We start from the raw sequence: 18,461 nt of genomic DNA, 5'->3' as shown, positions 1-18,461 counted from the left end.
TGTGAGACTGGGGACTCAGAAATGAATTTCGATTTGTATCCATGAGGATGATCTGCCTCATACAGGCTGGCTTTGACTCCTTTTTCTAGCAATGGCAAACTCAATCCACACTATCCCCTACATTGATATCTCCTGTGGCCATTTTGCAAAAGAGTTGATTTGTATTACAGATTTTAGTGAACTGATAATAGGCCAGTTGACTTTTGCCATGGTACCTCACTTAGTGTACTACTGTTTAGACTTGTTAATTTGGATAATAGAAAAGCGATGATGTTAGAAATGTTGAAGTTGTATCTTGGAGTAATTTACTCTTGGATAATTTGTAAATGAGAGCATTCTGTTGTTGAGAGTAAACATAGTATTTTGTAGTATAAACTTGAGTTTCCAAGCTGAAGAAATTGGCAGTAGAGATGGTGTGTGGAGAGTGTTCTTAAAACGCAAATGTTTTAAATTACAAGGAACTGCAGTGATGTGTAGGCTGTAAAAATTCACAGTGCCAGACTTAGGTTATTTGGTTGAGGTGCTCTGTATAAAGAAACATATTAAGTATCTTCAATAAAAGCTAATTTGTAGCTATACACAAGGGATTTTTGCATGATAAAGAAACATAAAGGCACCTTTGCTCTTTATGTCTCTTTCAGTTATGACCAGAACATGTCATATTTTCTTTGGAGTTTCCTGCCTGGATAGTTACTGATTTTGCATTGGCTCTTCTTGCTGCTCAGTTTGAAAGTTAGGTTTCAGTCTTAGCCTATGTACAGGTTGAAAAGAAAAAGAAAGCTGCTGAGTCAGAGGCAGGTTGTCTTATTTGGTCTTTCTGATTTGCAGCAGGGAATTTCTGTTATAATTTCAATTTCCAATGTAATATGCTTGCTGAACTTTGGTTAGTGAGGGCAAATAAGCTTTCCTAATACACGAATTAAAATTTTATCTTCTCTCAGCTGGTACCAGGAGTTTTCTCTCCTCTTGCAGATTGTCGGTTTGACAGACTCAGTAAATGGGATGCCTTGTTGGGATGGAAGATTCCTTTGTAAGGGTTAAAAATTGGGGAAAATTTTACACAGTACAGCTAGCGTAAAAGTGTAGGTTTAGCATCAGATTGTAGGAAATTCCAAAATCAGATAATTTTATTATTTGAAAATTCAAACAGTATTTTTTGGGATGAAATTAGGTAGTTTATAAACTTAAAATTTTTTTCTACTTATGGCAGTACGTAATACATATAAATAAGTGTAATAGAGCTTAATGTGCTGCTTGAAAACTTTTTATTGGAAAGAAATATAACATGATTAAAGGAAATTCCAAAGGGAAAAAAATTGATTCTCACATATCTTACATTTTTCTGTATTCTTATTCTATTTGTATAATATATTAATCAGTAAAATATACTAATCCTGTCTATACTTGTGTATGATTCTGTGGGTAATATTCATATAGTTGTCTTTTTAAACATCACATTTTCCCCTGGTGCTGCATATTAATATTATTTTATGGTTTTGTAATAGTCCAAAGTTTTACTGTTTCACAGTGGATTTAACTATTTCTCTGTGTTTTAGCATTTTACTAATTCCACTTTATTACTCTTAAATGATGTGATAATGAAATCATTTTGCTAATATGATGGTCCAAACCAAATCACTTTTTAAACTTTTGAGGGAGTAAGCGTTCTTTGAACTGTTTCATTTGCAGTGGATTATTAGGGCTCCTATAATATAGTATTCAATTGAAAACAGAATTAAAGATGAAAAGCTGTAGATGTGTATGACTTGAATTTATTGAGTACATATCAAAATATAAATTCACAGTTCTCCCTATTACTGACTTACAAGTTTCTATGTCTACTAATTTTACTTTAAAAATATAATAAGTAATATTCTTATAGGAATTCTTTTTTTTTTTTAAGTTTATTAATTTATTTTGAGTGTACAAGCATTCAAGTGAGGGAGGGGCAGAGAGAGAGGGAGAGAGAGAGAATTCGAAGCAGCTCCACGCTATCAGCGTAGAGCCCTGACCAGAGGCTCGAATCTGCAAACCACAAGATCATCACCTGAGCCTAAATGAAGAGTTGGAGGCTTTAGTTACTAAGCCACCCAGGTGCCTGCCCCTCTTATAGGAATTCTTTTTTTTTTTTTTTTTGCAGGAATGAATTTTATTTTATTTTATTTTTTTAATATGAAATTTATTGTCAAATTGGTTTCCATACAACACCCAGTGCTCATCCCAACAGGTGCCCTCCTCAATGCCATCACCCACTTTCCCCTCCCTCCCACCCCCCATCAACCCTCATTTTATTCTCAGTTTTTAAGAGTCTCTTATGGTTTGGCTGTCTCCGTCTCTAACTTTTTTTTTTCCTTCCCCTCCCCCATGGTCTTCTGTTAAGTTTCTCAGGATCCACGTAAGAGTGAAAACATATGGTATCTGTCTTTCTCTGTATGACTTATTTCACTTAGCATAACACTCTCCAGTTCCATCCACGTTGCTACAAATGGCCAGATTTCATTCTTTCTCATTGCCAAGTAGTATTCCATTGTGTTTATAAATCAGTTTCTTTATCCATTCATCAGTTGATGGACATTTAGGCTCTTTCCATAATTTGGCTATTGTTGGAAAGGAATTCTTAATAATTAAAGTAATATTGTGAAAAATAAATAAAATAAAGTAGTATTGTGGGACATAAATGTTTTTCAGTGTATCTTATTTCAACCAAATCTACTGTTTACAAATTTAGATTTAAAATCTTTTGACTTATACAAGAGTAATTTTATAGGATTTTAAAAGTCTTTGTAATATTTTATATGATTCCTTGAATCTGGTTTTTTATTGTGTATATGCAGTTCATATATATCTTAATTTAAGGATACTTAGATCCTAAAAGCATAGATGTTGTGAGTCTCTTTTTAATTACGGAAAAAAGAATCTGTTAAATAGGTACTGTGCTATCTGCTAGGGATAAAAGATGAATAACATACAGTCTAAATATTAATGGCTAAGGAGCACTTGGGTGGCTTAGTCGGTTAAGCATCCGACTTCGGCTCAGGTCATGATCTCTTCGCCTTTGTGGGTTCTAGCCCCTCGTTGGGCTCTGTGCTGACAGCTCAGCCTGGAGCCTGCTTTGGTTTCTGTGTCTCCCTCTCTCTCTGCCCCTCCCCTGCTCACACACTCTCTCTCCCTCTCTCTCTCTCTCTAAAAAATAAACATTAAAAAAGTTTTTTTTTTAAATATTAAAAGCTAGTAAGATAAACAGTCTTATAAATAAATATCATAGCTGCAACATGACATATCCAGGATAGAGCAAACTTCTCTATAGGAGCAGGGGGAGGTCCCTAAACTGTGTCTGGTGTGGATTAGAGAGTGTAAATTTACATAGAAGGAGGCATTTGATTTAAAACTCAAAGAATGATATGAAAGGTACAAAGTAATGAAAACATGGTGAATTTTATTAAAATACAAGTAATGTAGTGTGGGGGCACAGGTAGTTTGGAGGGAAGTGGAGAGTAAGCTGGAGGGGAAAGCAGGGGCTATGTCATGAAGGGTCATAAAAGTCAAATAAGAAATTGAGACTACATTGTAGGGAACAGAAAACCATGTAATGATTTTAGGCTGTTAAATATCTTTGGCTCAATTGTATGAAGGATGGATTTGGGAAAGCAGCTTGAGTGAGGCTGCAAGTTCATCAGTCAGAATATCTTGAGGGCATCCAGGTGAGAATTGAGAACAGCAGTGGTAGGGATGGAAAAAATGAATAAATTGAGAACTATCATGTAATACATACATTTACTCTGGCTCGGAAGCCTTGTCTCTAGCCATATCTTCTCCTTGTCTTCTTGTCCAGTGTGTACCTGTCACACCAGCTAACTTTTAGATTCTTTCTCTTAGAGCCCTTGTTTATGCTATTCCATTTACATGTTAGTTTTTCTGAGCTGTTTTTCCTGATCACACTATTTAGGGGGAAAAGTTATTATCATTCCACTTAGTTATTTTATTCTGTAGAGTTTCTTTTCTTACCTTCCTTCATATTTGTTTCCCTTACTAGTTTTGGAGGTTGTATATGATCTGACTCCTTTTTATTTTTTGTAAGTGTGGGTCTATTTCTGGTTTCTTTTTCTGTTCCGTTGGTCTGTGTATTTTTTAAATATTTATTTATTTTGAGAGAGCGACAGAGAGAGCACGCGAGCGAGCTCATGCACATGCACATGTAAACAGGGGAGGGGCAGAGAGAGAGGGAGAGAGAGAATCCTAAGGAGGCTCCACACTGGCAGCACAGAGCCCAGTTCAAGGCTTGATGGCAGAAACCTGGAGATCATGACCTGAGCTGAAATCAAGAGTCAGTTGCTCAACTGACTGAATTTATGCAGGCACCTCTCTTGGCCTAGATTCTTATACTAATACTATATTGTCTTTATTTCTTTCTATCAAGCCTTATAGTCAGGTAGCATATGTCCTTCAACATTGTCTTTTTTCAACATTGCTTTGGTTATTTTGGATCTTTTGCATTTTCATATAAACTATAGACTAAGCTTGTCAGTGTTTACAAAAAGCCTGATGAGGAGAATTGACATCTTAATAATATTGAGACTTCTGATATTTTAACATGGTATATCTCTCTATTTATTTAGGTTTCTTTAGTTTTTTTTCTCTGCAATGTTTTTGTGATTTTCCTTTTATAGGCTTTGTATATATTTTGTTCAGTTTATCCTGAAGTATTTAATGTTTTTTGATACTTTCCATTGTTAATGAAACTGTATTTAAAATTTTTTTCTTCAACTTTTGTTGATATTGTAAAAGATACAATTGATTTAGTTGTCTTACTAAACTTTTTTTTAATTCACTTTTTAATTCTAGTAGCTTTCAAGTAGATTCCTTACGATTTTCTTCATACACAGTCATGTCTGCAGAGAAAGCCATTTTTGCTTCTTATTGCCAGCGTATGCCTTTTGTTTCTTCTTGCCTTATTGCCACTTCTAGGTCAGTGGTATTCACTAGAAATATAGTGTAATTTAGAATTTCTAGTAGCCCCACAATAAGAGGCAACAATAAGTCAGTCATTAAATGTAATACATTTTTTATTTCATTACCTCTAGCATATTATTCACATGTGTAGTAGTTTCCTCAGCACTGTCATAACAAATTATCACAAACCATGTGGTTTAACAGAACAGAAATTTATTCTATCTCAGTTCTGGAAACTAGAGGTCTGAAATCAAGGTGTTGGCAGGTACATGCTCCCTCTGAAGGCTCTAAGAAGAATTCTTTCCTTGCCTCCTCGTATTTCTGATGGTTGCAGGCAATCCTTAGATACAGGGCTATTGAGAGTTGCTCTTTCTTCTTATTTCAGTTTTGGTAATTTGTGTGTTAAACATTTTGACCATTTCAAATAAGTTGTTGAATATATTGGTGTGAAGGAAAATATTTATAATATTTCCTTGTGATCTTTTTAACATCTAACAGTATACCTTTCATTCCTCATATTAGTAATTTCACCTTTCATTTTTTTCTTGATTTAGAGTTATTGATTTTTTTTATTGCTATTGCTTGTCCATTTTCAATTTTATTGATTTCTGCTTTTTGTTTTTTTCCTCTACCTTTGGTTAATTTGTTTTTCTTTTTTTAGCATCTTAAGGTGGACACTTATATCACTGATTTAAAAACTTTCCTGTTTCCTGGGGCACCTGGGTGTTTGTGAGTTTGAGCCCTGCATCCAGCTCTGTGCTGACAGCGAGGAACCAGCTTGGGGTTCTCTCTTTCCTTCTCTCTCTGCCCCTCCCTTGCTTGCATGCATGTGCACACTCTTTCTGTCTCTCAAAATCAATAAACTTCAAATAAATTAAATAAATAAGTAAGTAAATAAAAATTTCTTTTCTAATATAAGTGCTTAAAGCTATAAACTTCCTTCTAAACATTACTTTAGCTGCATTTTACACGTTAAGTTCTGTTATTTTTTTAAATTAAAAAAAATTTAAATATTTATTTTTGAGAGAGAGTCAGAAAGTGAGCAGGGAGGGGTAGAGAGAGAGGAGATACAGAATCTGAAGCAGGGTCCAGACTCTGAGCTGTCAGCACAGAGCCTGATGGGGGCTTGAATCCACAAACCGTGAGATCATGACCTGAGCTGAAGTTGGATGCCTAACCGACTGAACCACCTAGGTGCCCCTAAATTTTTTTTTATAATTTTAGAGAGCACGAGTGGGGGAGAGGGGCAGAGAAGGACAGAGAGAGAGAGAGAGAGAGAGAGAGAGAGAATCCCAAGCAGGCTCCATGCTCAGCACAGAGCCTAACATGGGGCTCCATCCCATGACCCTGGCATCATGACCTGAGCTGAGACCAGGAGTTGGATGCTCAACTGACTGAGCCACCCAGCTACCCTAATTTCTGTTATTTTCATTCAGCTCAGAATATTTTCTAACTTCTCTTGTGATTTTTTTTTTCTTTGACTGATGGATTATTTGGAAGACTGTCTTAATTTCTGAATACTTATGGAATTTTATAAGATGTCTTCCTATTACTGATTCCAAATTTAATTCCACTGTGGTCAGAGAACATGTTGTGTATGATTTATATTTTTAAAAATTTATCCAGACTTGTTTTATGGGCCAGCATCTTGTTTCTCTGAGTGAATGTTCTATGTGTACTTGAAAAGAACTTGTATTTTGCTGTTGTTGGGTGGACTTTTCTATAAATATCATTTATGTCGAGATGATAGTGTTCTTCAAATATTATGTATTCTTGCTGATTTTCTGTATGCTTGTTCTAATTACTAAGTGAGGAGTGTTGGACTCTCTTTAATTGTGGATCTGTTTATTTCTCCTTTCAATTCTGTCAATTTGCACATGAAAAGATGCTCAACATCACTTATCATCAGGGAAATAAAAATCAGAACTACGTTGAGATACCACTTCACACCTGTCAGAATGGCTAAAATTAACAACACAGGAAAGATGTTGGTGAGGATGTGGAGAAAGGGAACCCCTTTAAACTGTTGGTGGGAATGCAAACTGGTGTAGCCACTCTGGACAATAGTATGGACACCCAAAAAGTTAAAAATAGAACTATCTTATGACCCACCAATTGCACTAGTAGGTATCTGTCCAAAGGATACAAAATTACTGATTTGAAGGGCACATGCACCCTGATGTTTATAGCAGTATTATAAAAAGTAGCTAAATTATGGAAAGAACCCAATGTCCATAGACTAACGAATGGATAAAGAATGTGTGGTATGTGTATACATACACATATACATAGATACATGCGATGGATACATACATCAAAAAGAATGAAATCTTGCCATTTGCAATGACGTTGATGAAGCTAGAGTGTATTATGCTAAGCGAAATAAGTTAGAGAAAGACAAATACCATATGATTTCACTCATGTGGAAAAAAATGTTTGTAATGTTTATTTTTGAGAGAGAGAGAGTGCAAGTGGCATAGGGGCAGAGGGAGAAGGAGACATAGAATCTGAAGCAGGCTCCAGGCTCTGAGCTGTCAGCACAGAGCCCAACCTGGAGCTTGAACTCCTGAACTTTGAGATCATCACCTGAGTCAAAGTCAGTCATTTAACCGACTGAGCCACCTAGGCGCCCCTCATGTGTGGAATTTAAGAAACAAAATAGATAAACATAGGGAAAAGGAAAAATAAAAGGGAGGCAAACCATACGTGACTCTTAACTATAGAGCTTAAAGCTTTGGAAACCTCTGATCTCTTTTTACTGCTTTTGTAGTTTTGCCTTTTCTAGAATGTTATGTAAATGGAATCATATAGTAGTTAGTCTTTTTATTTTTATTTTTTTTATGTTTGTTTATTTGTTGGGGGGAGGCAGAGGGAGAGGGAGAGAGAGAGAATCCGAAACAGGCTCCATGATGATGTGGGGCTTGATCTCAGGGACTGTGAGATGACTGCCTAAGCTGAAATCCAGTCGGAGGCTTAACCAACTGAACCACCCAGGGGCTCCCCCACAGTTCTTTTCAGATTAGCTTCTTTCACTTTGCAGTATGCACTTAAGGTTCCTCCATGTTTTTTTTTTCATGGCTTGAGAACTAATTGCTTTTTTTCACTGAATCATCCGTTGTATGAATGTGTCACAGTTTGTTTATCCATTTATCCATTGAATGTCATCTTCTTTGCTTCCCGTTTTTGGTGATCATGAATAAAGCTGCTATAAACATTGTATGTAGGTTTTGCATAGACAAAAGTTTTCAAACACATTGGGTAGATACCTAGGAGGCTGGCTGCTGGATCATATGGTAAGCTTACCTGTAACTTTGTAAGAAACCATTAAACTATCTTCCAAAGTGGCTGTTCCATTTTGCATACCCATGAGCAGTGAATTTCCTGTTTTTTCTATATTCTTATCAGCATCTGGTGTTAGGTCTTCTTTTTTTTTTAATTTTAGCTACTCTAATAGAGGTGTATTGGTATCTCTTTTAAGTTTGCATTTCTCCAGTGACACTGAGCATTTTTCATATACATATTTGTCATGTGTATATCATCTTTGGTGAAGTATATGTTCAAATCTTTTCCGTATTTCTTTTTTACTTGTTGGGTTGTTTGCTTTCTTACTGCTGAGTTTTTTGCATATTTTGTGTACCTGTCATTTATCAGATATCTGTTTTGCAAATATTTTCTCACTCTGCAGCTTGTCTTTTTATTCTCTTCACAGTGTCTTTTACAGAGCAGAAGTTTTTAATAGATTATACCTTACTCATTATTTCATGGATTGTGGTTTTGCTATCTAAAAACTCATTGCCAGGAATACCTGGATGTCTCAGTCAGTTAAGGGTCTGACTTTAGCTCAGGTCATGAACTCATGGTTCGTGGGTTTGAGCCCCATGTCAGGCTCTGTGCTGATAGCTCAGAGCCTGGAGCCTGCTTTGTATTCTGTGTGTGTCTCTCTCTCTGCCCCTCCCCTGTTCATGCTCTGTCTCTCTCTTAAAAATAAATAAACATTTAAAAAAAATAGTAAAAACTCATCGCCAAATCCAAGATCCTACATTTTCTTCTGGAAGAAAGGTCTATGATCTATTTTATTTTACTTACCTATTCATTTTTATTTATTTATTTTTAGAATATTTATTTATTTTGAGAGAGAGAGAGAAAGAGCATGACCAGGGGAGGGACAGAGAGGGAGAGAGAGAATCCCAAGCAGGTTACGTGCTGTCAGTTCACAGTTGGTCGTGATGCTTGATCCCACAAACCAGGTAGGTGATCACGACCTGCGCCAAAATCAAGAGTCAGATGCTCAGCCTACTGAACCACCCAGACCCCCCTAGGATCCATTTTTAATGATTTTTTGTAGAAGGTATAAGATCTCAATCTAAATTTGTTTGTTTTGCATATGGAGGTTCAGTTTTCCACCACTATTTGTTGAAAGACTATCCTTTCTCCATTGAATTGCCTTTGCTGTTTTGTCAAAGGTCAGTTGTGTCTTTGTTTAAAACATTTCCTAGAGGTAGCTTAGAGTTGAGTCTTATTTTTGTTAACCCAGTCTAATAATTTCTATCTTTTATTATTTATTTATTTTAAGTGTTTAGTTAGAGAGAGAGGGAACGTGCAAGTGCAGGAGGGGCAGAGAGAGAGGAGAGAGAAACTCAAGTAGGCTCTGTGCTCAGCCCAGAGCTGAGGAGGGGCTCGATCTCATGACTGAGATCCTGACCTGAGTCAAAATCAAGAGTCTGTCGCTCAACCCACTAAGCCACTCAGGCACTACTCTGTTTTAATAGGTGTTGTTTGACCACTTAAAATTTAAAAAAAAATCAGTTTTATTGAGAGATCTAATTTATACATCATAAAATTCACCCATTTAAAAGAAACATTTCAGTGTTTCTTAGTATACTTATAGAGTTTTGCAATCATCAGTGTAATCTATTTTAGAGCAATTTCATCACCCCAGAAAGAAATCTTGTGTTCATTAGCAGTCACTGTCTAATCCCTCACTCCCCAGCCCTAGCCCTTGGCAACTACTAATCTATTTTCTGTCTCAGTAAAATTTGCCTATTCTGGACATTTCATATCAATGAAATCATACAATATGTGATCTTTTGCAACTAGCTTCTCTCATTTAGGAGAAGGTTTTTGAGGTTCATTCATGTTGTATAAGTTTTTAATTGTGGCAAAATTGGGGCGTCTGGGTGGTGCAGTCAGTTGAATGTGACTTTTGCTGAGGTCATGATATCACGGTTCGTGATTTCAAGCCCCCATATCAGGCTCGCTGCTGTCAGCACGGAGCCTGCTTTGGATCCTCTGTCCCCCTCTCTCTGCCCCTACTTCACTGTGCTCTCTAAAAAAATCAATAAACACTTAAAAGAAAAAGACTTAATTGTGACAAAATTCACATAACATAAAATTCACCATTTAACTGGGTGGGGGATGGGCGAAATCAAATGGGTGAAATGGGCCCAACCTCATTTGGGTCACCCTAAAATGGGTGAAACCCCAATTTCATGGGGGTGAAAAGTACACAGCAGAGGGAATATAGTCAGGGGTATTGTAATAGCATTGCATGGTGACGGATAGTAGGTAGACTTGAGGCGAGCAAAGCAGAATGCAGACTTGTGGAATCATTATGTCGGGTACCTAAAACTAATGTAACATTGTTACATGGTATCAACTATAATTTTAAAAAATAGTAAAAAAGTCCCATTTTAACTATTTAAGAATGTACAATTCAGTGGCATGTAGTACATTCACAATGCTATACAACTGTTACCACTATCTAGTTCCAGAATGTTTTCCTCACCCCCGAAGGAAACTCCTTTCCTTTTAAGCCATCATTCCCCATGCTCCTCCATCCCCAACCCCTGGCAACCAGTAGTCAACTTGCTTTTTCAATTGGATTTGCCTATTCTGGATATTTCCTATAAATGGAATTATACAATGGGCGCCCGGGTGGCTCAGTTGGTTGAGCGTCTGACTTCAGCTCAGGTCATGATCTTGTGGTCTGATCTGTGAGTTTGAGCCCCACGTTGGGCTCTGTGCTGACAGCTCAGAGCCTGGAGCCTGTTTCAGATTCTGTGTCTCCCTCTTTCTCTGCCCCACCCCTGCTTGTGCTCTGTCTCTCTCTGTCTTTCAAAAATGAATAAACATAAAAAAATTAAAAAAAAAAAAAAGGAATTATACAATATGTGACTTTTTAAAATTGAGGCAAAACTGGCATACAACATTAGTAGTTTTAGGTGTACAGCATAATAATTCAATTTTTGTGTACATTACCAAGTGATCACCATAATAAGTCTAGTTACCATCTGTTACACCGTGCAATTGCTCCTCTTCACCCATGTCCCTATCTCCAACCCCCTTCCCTCTGATAACTACTGATCTCTGCTCTGTATCTATGAGTTTTGTTTGCTCGTTTGTTTTGTTTATTAGATTCCACATATAAGTGAAATCATATAGTAATTGTCCTTCTCAGTCTGACTTATTTCACTTAGCATAATACCCTCAAGGTCTGTCCATGTTGTCACAAATGCGAGATTTCCTTCTTTTTATGGCTGAATAGTATTCCAGTGCATGTGTGGGTGTATACACACACACAGCTTTATCCATTCATCCATCAGTGTCTTGAGTATTGTAAATAATGCTGCAGTGAACATAGGGGTGAATATTTTTTTTGAACTAATGTTTTTGTTTTCCCAGAAGTGGAATAACTGGATCATATGGTATTTCTATTTTTATTTTAAGGAACCTCCATATTGTTTTCCATAATGGCTATACCAATTTATATTCCCACAGACAGTGGATGATAGTTCTCTTTTTTCCACAGCCTCTCCAACACTTCTTTCTTTTTGATAATAGCCATTCTAACAGGTGTAAGGTAATATATCATTGTAGTTTTGATTTACATTTCCCTGCTAATTACTAATGTTGAACATCTTTTCATGTGCTGGTTGGCCAGTGACCTTTCTGTCTGGCTTCTTTCACTTAGTTTAATACTTTCTAGGTTCATCCATGTTAGACCATGTATCAGTAGTACTTCTTTTTATGCCTGAGTAATGTTCTGTTGCATTGAAATAACACATTTTGTTTATTGATTCTGACTTGATAGGTATTTGGGTTTTTTCTGTTTTGGCTATTTTAAGTAGTGCTGCTATGAATATTTGTGTATGTGTTTATAGGGACATATGTTTTCGTTTGTCATGGTAGACAAATTTAGTGAAATTATTGATAAGGTTGGGTTTGAATCTGTTATCTTGCTACTTATTTGTAATTTGTCCTGTCTGTTTGATGTTCCTTTTTGGACTGAATATATTTTAGTATTCTTTTCATCTCCACATTGGCTTGTTAGTGATAGATAGGTTTTTTTTTTTTTTTTAAGTAACTGCCTTAGGGCTTATAAATGCATCTTTAACTTAACCACAGCCTTCCTTCAAATAGTATTATACTATGTTGTATATTACCCAAGACTCCTCCCTTCTTCCTCATCATTAAAAACAGTAATACTAGTTCTACATTATTGGGTTATGAATGTGAAATGAGCTAATGGATGTAAAATACTTTGAACGTAGCTCATGCTTTTATTTATATTGCAAACAATAGAAAAAACTTCATTAGAATTTCTGGAATCTGTAGATTGTTTCTTTTCCAGCCTGCTTTAGCTGCCTACTTCCATGATCACAACCAGGACTGTTGGTTCTCAATTTGACTGTACATTACTCAGTTAACTGAGCAGCTTAAAAAATATTTATGGTAACATGCCACCCTCAAATTCTTATTTTATTGGTTTGGTATGTATTTTTTAAAGTGTTCCAGCTGGTTCCAATGTGTAGTTAGTGTAGAGAACCATTACCCTGGACTTTATGACCATAATCTTTAACTTAAAGTATTTTAAGCATCTAACTGACTTCCATTTCCTTTTTTGCCAGCTTATCTATTCTGGTACCCTAATTTGACATTTTTTACATTCCATTGAGATCCAGGGCATTAGCCATACCATTTTTTCACTGTCTATTAACCCCCTCATATAGTAATTTCTTTCCTTACCCAATTACATTGATTCAGTGAAAAAAAAAATTAATGCCTATAGGTGTTTTGTACTATTTTGTGAGGTCAAGTTGTCAACTCCCTTGTTCCTCTCTTCCTTACTGTAATCGAGGTACAACTTCAGCCCTGATTAAATTCATTACTTTGCCAACTCTACTTCCTTCAACCTGAGCAGCTGAGTGTCACTAGAGAAAACAAACAACAGTGCTGATTGGTCTCACTTTAATTTATGGCCACAAGTTATCACTTGTGCCCCCACCATTATGTAGTCATTTTCCTGTTCCACTTTCATTACTAAGAAGACCATTTAATCTCTTTTCTTTCTATATTCTTGGCCATTATGTGTGCGTGTGTGTGTGTGTATTATGTGTGTATCTATCTATCTATATGTATATATCTTCTTCAAAGAGGTCTTCCTTGATTGCACTATAAGATCAGCCCTTGCATTACCACTTTCTTTCCCTCTGTCTTGCTTTATTTTTCTTCATAGTACTTATGTTTTCTGAAATTATTTATAAAGTTATACTTGTTTACTGATTGTTTCCCAACTATGATATAAGATCCGTACAGAGGGGCATTTGGTGTTTTCACTGCTTTAATTCCCAGCATTTAGAACAATGTCTAAGGCTCAGTCATAGGTTATTAATAAACTACAGTGATTGATTAGTAAACATAAGAGCTCTTGCCCATTGGCCACAAAACTATAAAATACTTAGGAATAATCCACTCAAGACCTGGATGAAACAAACTATGATACTTTGCTTAAAGGCTTAAAAAAAAAAAAAAGACTTGAATAAAATGGAGAGCCATACCATGCTCCTGAGTAGAGAACTTTATATTGTAAAGATGTCCATTCTCCTTAAATACACTGTTTTAGAGCAGTTCTAAAAAAAAGATCTCAACCCCCCTCCCCCCTGAAACTTGATAAGCTTGGATGAATAAGTCTGAAAAATCTTAAACTTCCTCTTTACTCTTTTTTTTTTTTTATCTGCCAGATCAGAAAATATTTAGAGCTACTATAATTAACTATGGGTGGTATTAGCTTGGAAATTGCTAATGAAACAAAACAGAGGTTAGATTTTACAGGATTCTATAGGATATTAGTATATGAGAAAGATGAGAAGAGAATTATTCAGTAAGTTAACCTTTCCATAATAAGTAGATGACATGGTTATAAATTTTATTCTGTACAGCATTTTTAAAGCAGTGATACCCATTTGGTATACTTGAGGTATGTGGACCTCTTTACTCTTACAGTTAGGAATCTAGTTAACTAGGCTTTAATCCTTAGGTCACCTTGTGTTTTATAAAATATTCCCCTCATTCCTTGACAGCTTAAATTTTTGAGCATGTTTACCTCTCTTCCTTTTTTTAAAAATATTTTTATTTCATTTTTTTAAGTTTATTACTTAAGCAATTTCTACACCCAATATGGGACTCGAACTTATGACCCTGAGGCCAAGAGTCACATGCTCTTTGGCTGAGCCCCCACCTCTCTCCCTTCTAATTTGTTACAATTTCCACTATGTATTTAGTAGTCAAATAAACTTAATAGAATTTCTTATAAACTAACACTAAATAGACTGAATGAGAGACTGAAAGGCATCAAGTACGTATGTTTTACTGGTTTGTGATATCTGTCGTAGATCTTCATGGCTGATACTGGGCTATATATGAATTGGTGAGGTTGCCAGGTAGTAGAGGTTTTGACACTTGTGAGGTGTTAATTTATCCCACATTAACTTTATGTTCAGTGAATAAAGTTTAGGAATGATAATCAGCTTTTAAGGAAAACAAAGGGACAAAGTCCATGGGGGAAAACTTTCAATTTATCGGGTGTTTGTTTTGCATGTCTCTTTCTGTATATGTATACGTATGTATAGGCGTATGAGATATTTTAGCAGATTTTATGTTCTACTTTTCCAACTTTATAGAGCGTTGAGTTAAATTGGGAATATTCAGACTGGCAGTTAATGCTTTCCTCCCTACTTCTTGAGTTTAAATCAGTTATTCTACCTTTCCCACTTTCTTCCATATCCCTCTATACTTTTGTTGAAATCTTGAAGGACATGAACTGCTTTTTAAAAAAAAAAATTTTTTTTTTAAATATTTATTTATTTTTGAGAGACAGAGAGAGACAGAGCATGAGTGGGTGAGGGGCAGAGAAAGAGTGAGACACAGAATCCGAAGCAGGTTCCGGGCTCTGAGCTGTCAGCCCAGAGCTGGATGCGGGACTCAAACTCATGAGCCGTGAGATCATGACCTGAACCGAAGTTGGACACTCAACCAACTGAGTCACCCAGGTGTTCTGACATGAACTGCTTTTTAAAAAAAACCTTTTCATTTTGAAACAAAACTCAGAAAAGTTGAGTCCAACTTTCAGAAAAGTTGGAAGAATATTATAATGAGCTCCCATTATATCCTTCACTTAGATTTGCCAGTTGTTAACATTTTATCACATTAACACTCTGCATAGTGTTATTTTTCTTTTTCTTTTTTTAAGCAAGCTTTATTCCCAGTGTGGGACTTGAACTTACAGCCTCAGGCTCAAGAGTCGTGTGCTGTTTTGACTAAGCCAGCCAGGGTCCCAGTACATAGATGATGATGGTTATTACTATTATTACTGTTTTAATTTTAAAGAGAGAGAGAGATCACGATTGGGGGAGAGGAGGAGAGGGGGAAAGAGAGAGAATCTTAAGCAGGTTCTACTTTCAGCAAGGAGCCTGACACGGGGCTCAATCCCACAGCCCTGGGATCATGACCTGAGCTGAAAAACTAAGAGTTGTATACTCAACTGTCTGAGCCACCCAGGCACCCTGCATAGTATTATTTTTTGATTAAACCATTAAAGCATGCATTTCCTAAGAACAAGGTCATTGTGTTATTCAATACAATGCTCACATTAGGAAACTCAGCTTTGTTTTAAAGTTAATATATACTCTACATTGAAATTTTTCGAATACTATTCTTTTTTTAAAAATTTTAAACATTTATTTATTTTTGAGAGACAGGGGAGCAGGGGAAGGGCAGAGAGAGGGAGACACAGAATCTGAAGTAGGCTCCAGGCTCTGAGCTCTCAGCACAGAGTCCCATGTGGGGCTCGAACCCATGAACCACGAGGTCTTTACTTGAGCTCAAGTTGGATGCTTAACCAACTGAGCCACCCAGGCTCCCCTCCAATGCTATTCTTTATAACAATTTTTTGTTTTTCTTTTCCCATATTCATTCTAGGGTCACACATTGTATTTAGTTATCATTTATTTGGTAATTAGTTGGACAGTCGTGTCTGTAATAAGGACATTTTAATTTCTTCTTCTTTCATTTCTATCTTATTTTCTTCCTTCTCTCTTTGGGTTTATTTTGCTATTCCTTTTTTAGGTTCTTAAAATTGAAGTTTGGATTATCAATTTGCTTTTTTTCTGATAAGTACCTAATGATATTTTCCTGTAAGTGCTGCTTTAATTGCATCCCACAAATTTTGGTATGTTTTCTTTTTGTTCAGTTCAAAATATTTTGTAATTTCCTTAAACTTCCTCTTCAACCACGAATTATTTAGTAGTGTGTTTAATTTCTAAGTATTTGGAGATTTTCCTGTTATCTTTCTGTTGTCACTTGTTTCGATGCTCAGATTTTAATCTATTTTAATCTGGAACAGTATTTGAACCTTTCTCCCTTTCATTACACTGACTTCTTTTTAGAATTTTGCCCTTTAGTTATATTTATGTATTTGTTTATTTGATTCAGTTATAGCTGACATACAATGCTACATTAGTTTCAAGAGTACACAATAGTGATTCCACAGCTCTTTATATTATGCTGTGCTCACCACAAAGTGTAGCTACCGTCTGTCACTATACAACACTATTACAGTGCTATCGACTATGTTACCTATGCTGTGCCTGTCATCTCTGTGACTTATTCATTCCATAACCGGAAGCTGTACCTCCCACTCCCCTTCACACATTTTACCCATCCTATCCTCCCCTGTGGTAACCATCAGTTCTCTGTATTTGTGGGTCTGTTTCTGCTTTTGTTTATTTTGATTCATGTTTTTAGATTCTACATATAAGTGAAATCATACATGTATCTTTCTCTGTCTTATTTCACTTAGCATAATACCTTCCAGGTCAATCCATGTTTTTGTGAATGGCAAGATCTCATTCTTTTTTTATGGCTGAGTAATATTCCATTGTGTATATATACTGCATCTTTATCGATTCATCTATCAATGGACACTTGGGTTAGTATCTTGGCCATTGTAAATAATGCTGCAGTAAACATAGGGGTGCATATATCTTCTTGAATTAGTGTTTTTCTTTGCTTTGGTTAAATACCCAGTAGTGGAATGATTACATCATGTGGTGTTTCCATTTTGAATTTTTTGAGGAACCTCCATACTGTTTTCCATAGTAGCTGCACTAATTTACATTCCTACCAACAGTGTACAGGAGTTCTTTTTTCTCTACATCCTTGCCAGTGCTTGTTATTTCTTATCTTTTTGATACTCCCCATTCTGACTGGTGTGAGGTGATATTTCTTCATGGCTTTGATATGAATTTCCCTGATAATTAGTGATGTTTTCATGTCCCTATTGGCCATCTGTATGTCTTCTTTGGGAAACTGTGTATTCACATCCTCTGCCCTTTTTTAATTGTAGTGTTTGGGTTTTTTTTGTTTTGTTTTGTTTTGTTTTGGTGTTGAGTTGTATAAGTTTATATATTGGATATTAGTCTGTTATTGCTATATCATTTGCAAATATCTTCTCCTATTCATTAGGTTGCTTTGTCATTTTGCTGGTGGTTGCCTTTGCTGTGAAAAAGCTTTTTATTTTCACGTATTCCCAATAGTTTATTTTTTGCTTTTGTTTTCATTGACTAGAATTTTCCCGTTTGGTTTGAGGTTGTCTAACTCCTCGTGATTACGTTAAGGTCATGTGTTTTTATTTTTTATTTGTTTATTTATTTTAAAATTTGTTTATTTTGAGAGAGAGAGAAAGAGAGAGTGTGCACAAGCAGGAGAGGGGAAGAGAGACGGGGAGAGAATCCCAAGCAGGCTCCACACTGATGCTGATGCAGGACTTGATTCCACAAACCTTGAGATCATGACCTGAACCTAAATCAAGAGTTGAATACTTAACTGACTGAACCAACCAGGTGCTCCAAGACTATGCATTTAAAAAAAATCAGGAATGGTACATAATTAATGCTGTCTGCATGGTGCATCATATCCGAAGGCATGTAATAATAGTTTGACAATCATTAATGATGTTGATTTTGATTACTTGGTTAAAGTGGCCACCAGCTTTCTCTGGTGATATATTTTATTCATTTGTAATTATTAGTATAACTGGAGAAAGAGCTTGAGGTGGTACAAATATTCTATATCCAATAGTCTTCCTCCCAGTGGTTTTAGCATTCACTGATAATTCTTGCTTGGAACTGAATACTGAGATGATTATAAAATGTTTTTTTTTATCATCCCTTTCA

General features: G+C 36.0%; 1 protein-coding gene across 5 annotated transcripts in view; it reads left to right on the top strand.

Annotated features, from left to right (window-relative positions):
• The window catches only part of DENND4C (DENN domain containing 4C), a 121,374-nt gene that overhangs the window by 1,662 nt on the left and 101,251 nt on the right, over window positions 1–18,461 (top strand). The window lies entirely within an intron of this gene.

The sequence above is a fragment of the Acinonyx jubatus genome, chromosome D4 (assembly GCF_027475565.1).
Source record: "Acinonyx jubatus isolate Ajub_Pintada_27869175 chromosome D4, VMU_Ajub_asm_v1.0, whole genome shotgun sequence".
NCBI classification, from domain to species: domain Eukaryota; kingdom Metazoa; phylum Chordata; class Mammalia; order Carnivora; family Felidae; genus Acinonyx; species Acinonyx jubatus.
This window is presented reverse-complemented; position numbering and strand designations above follow the sequence as displayed.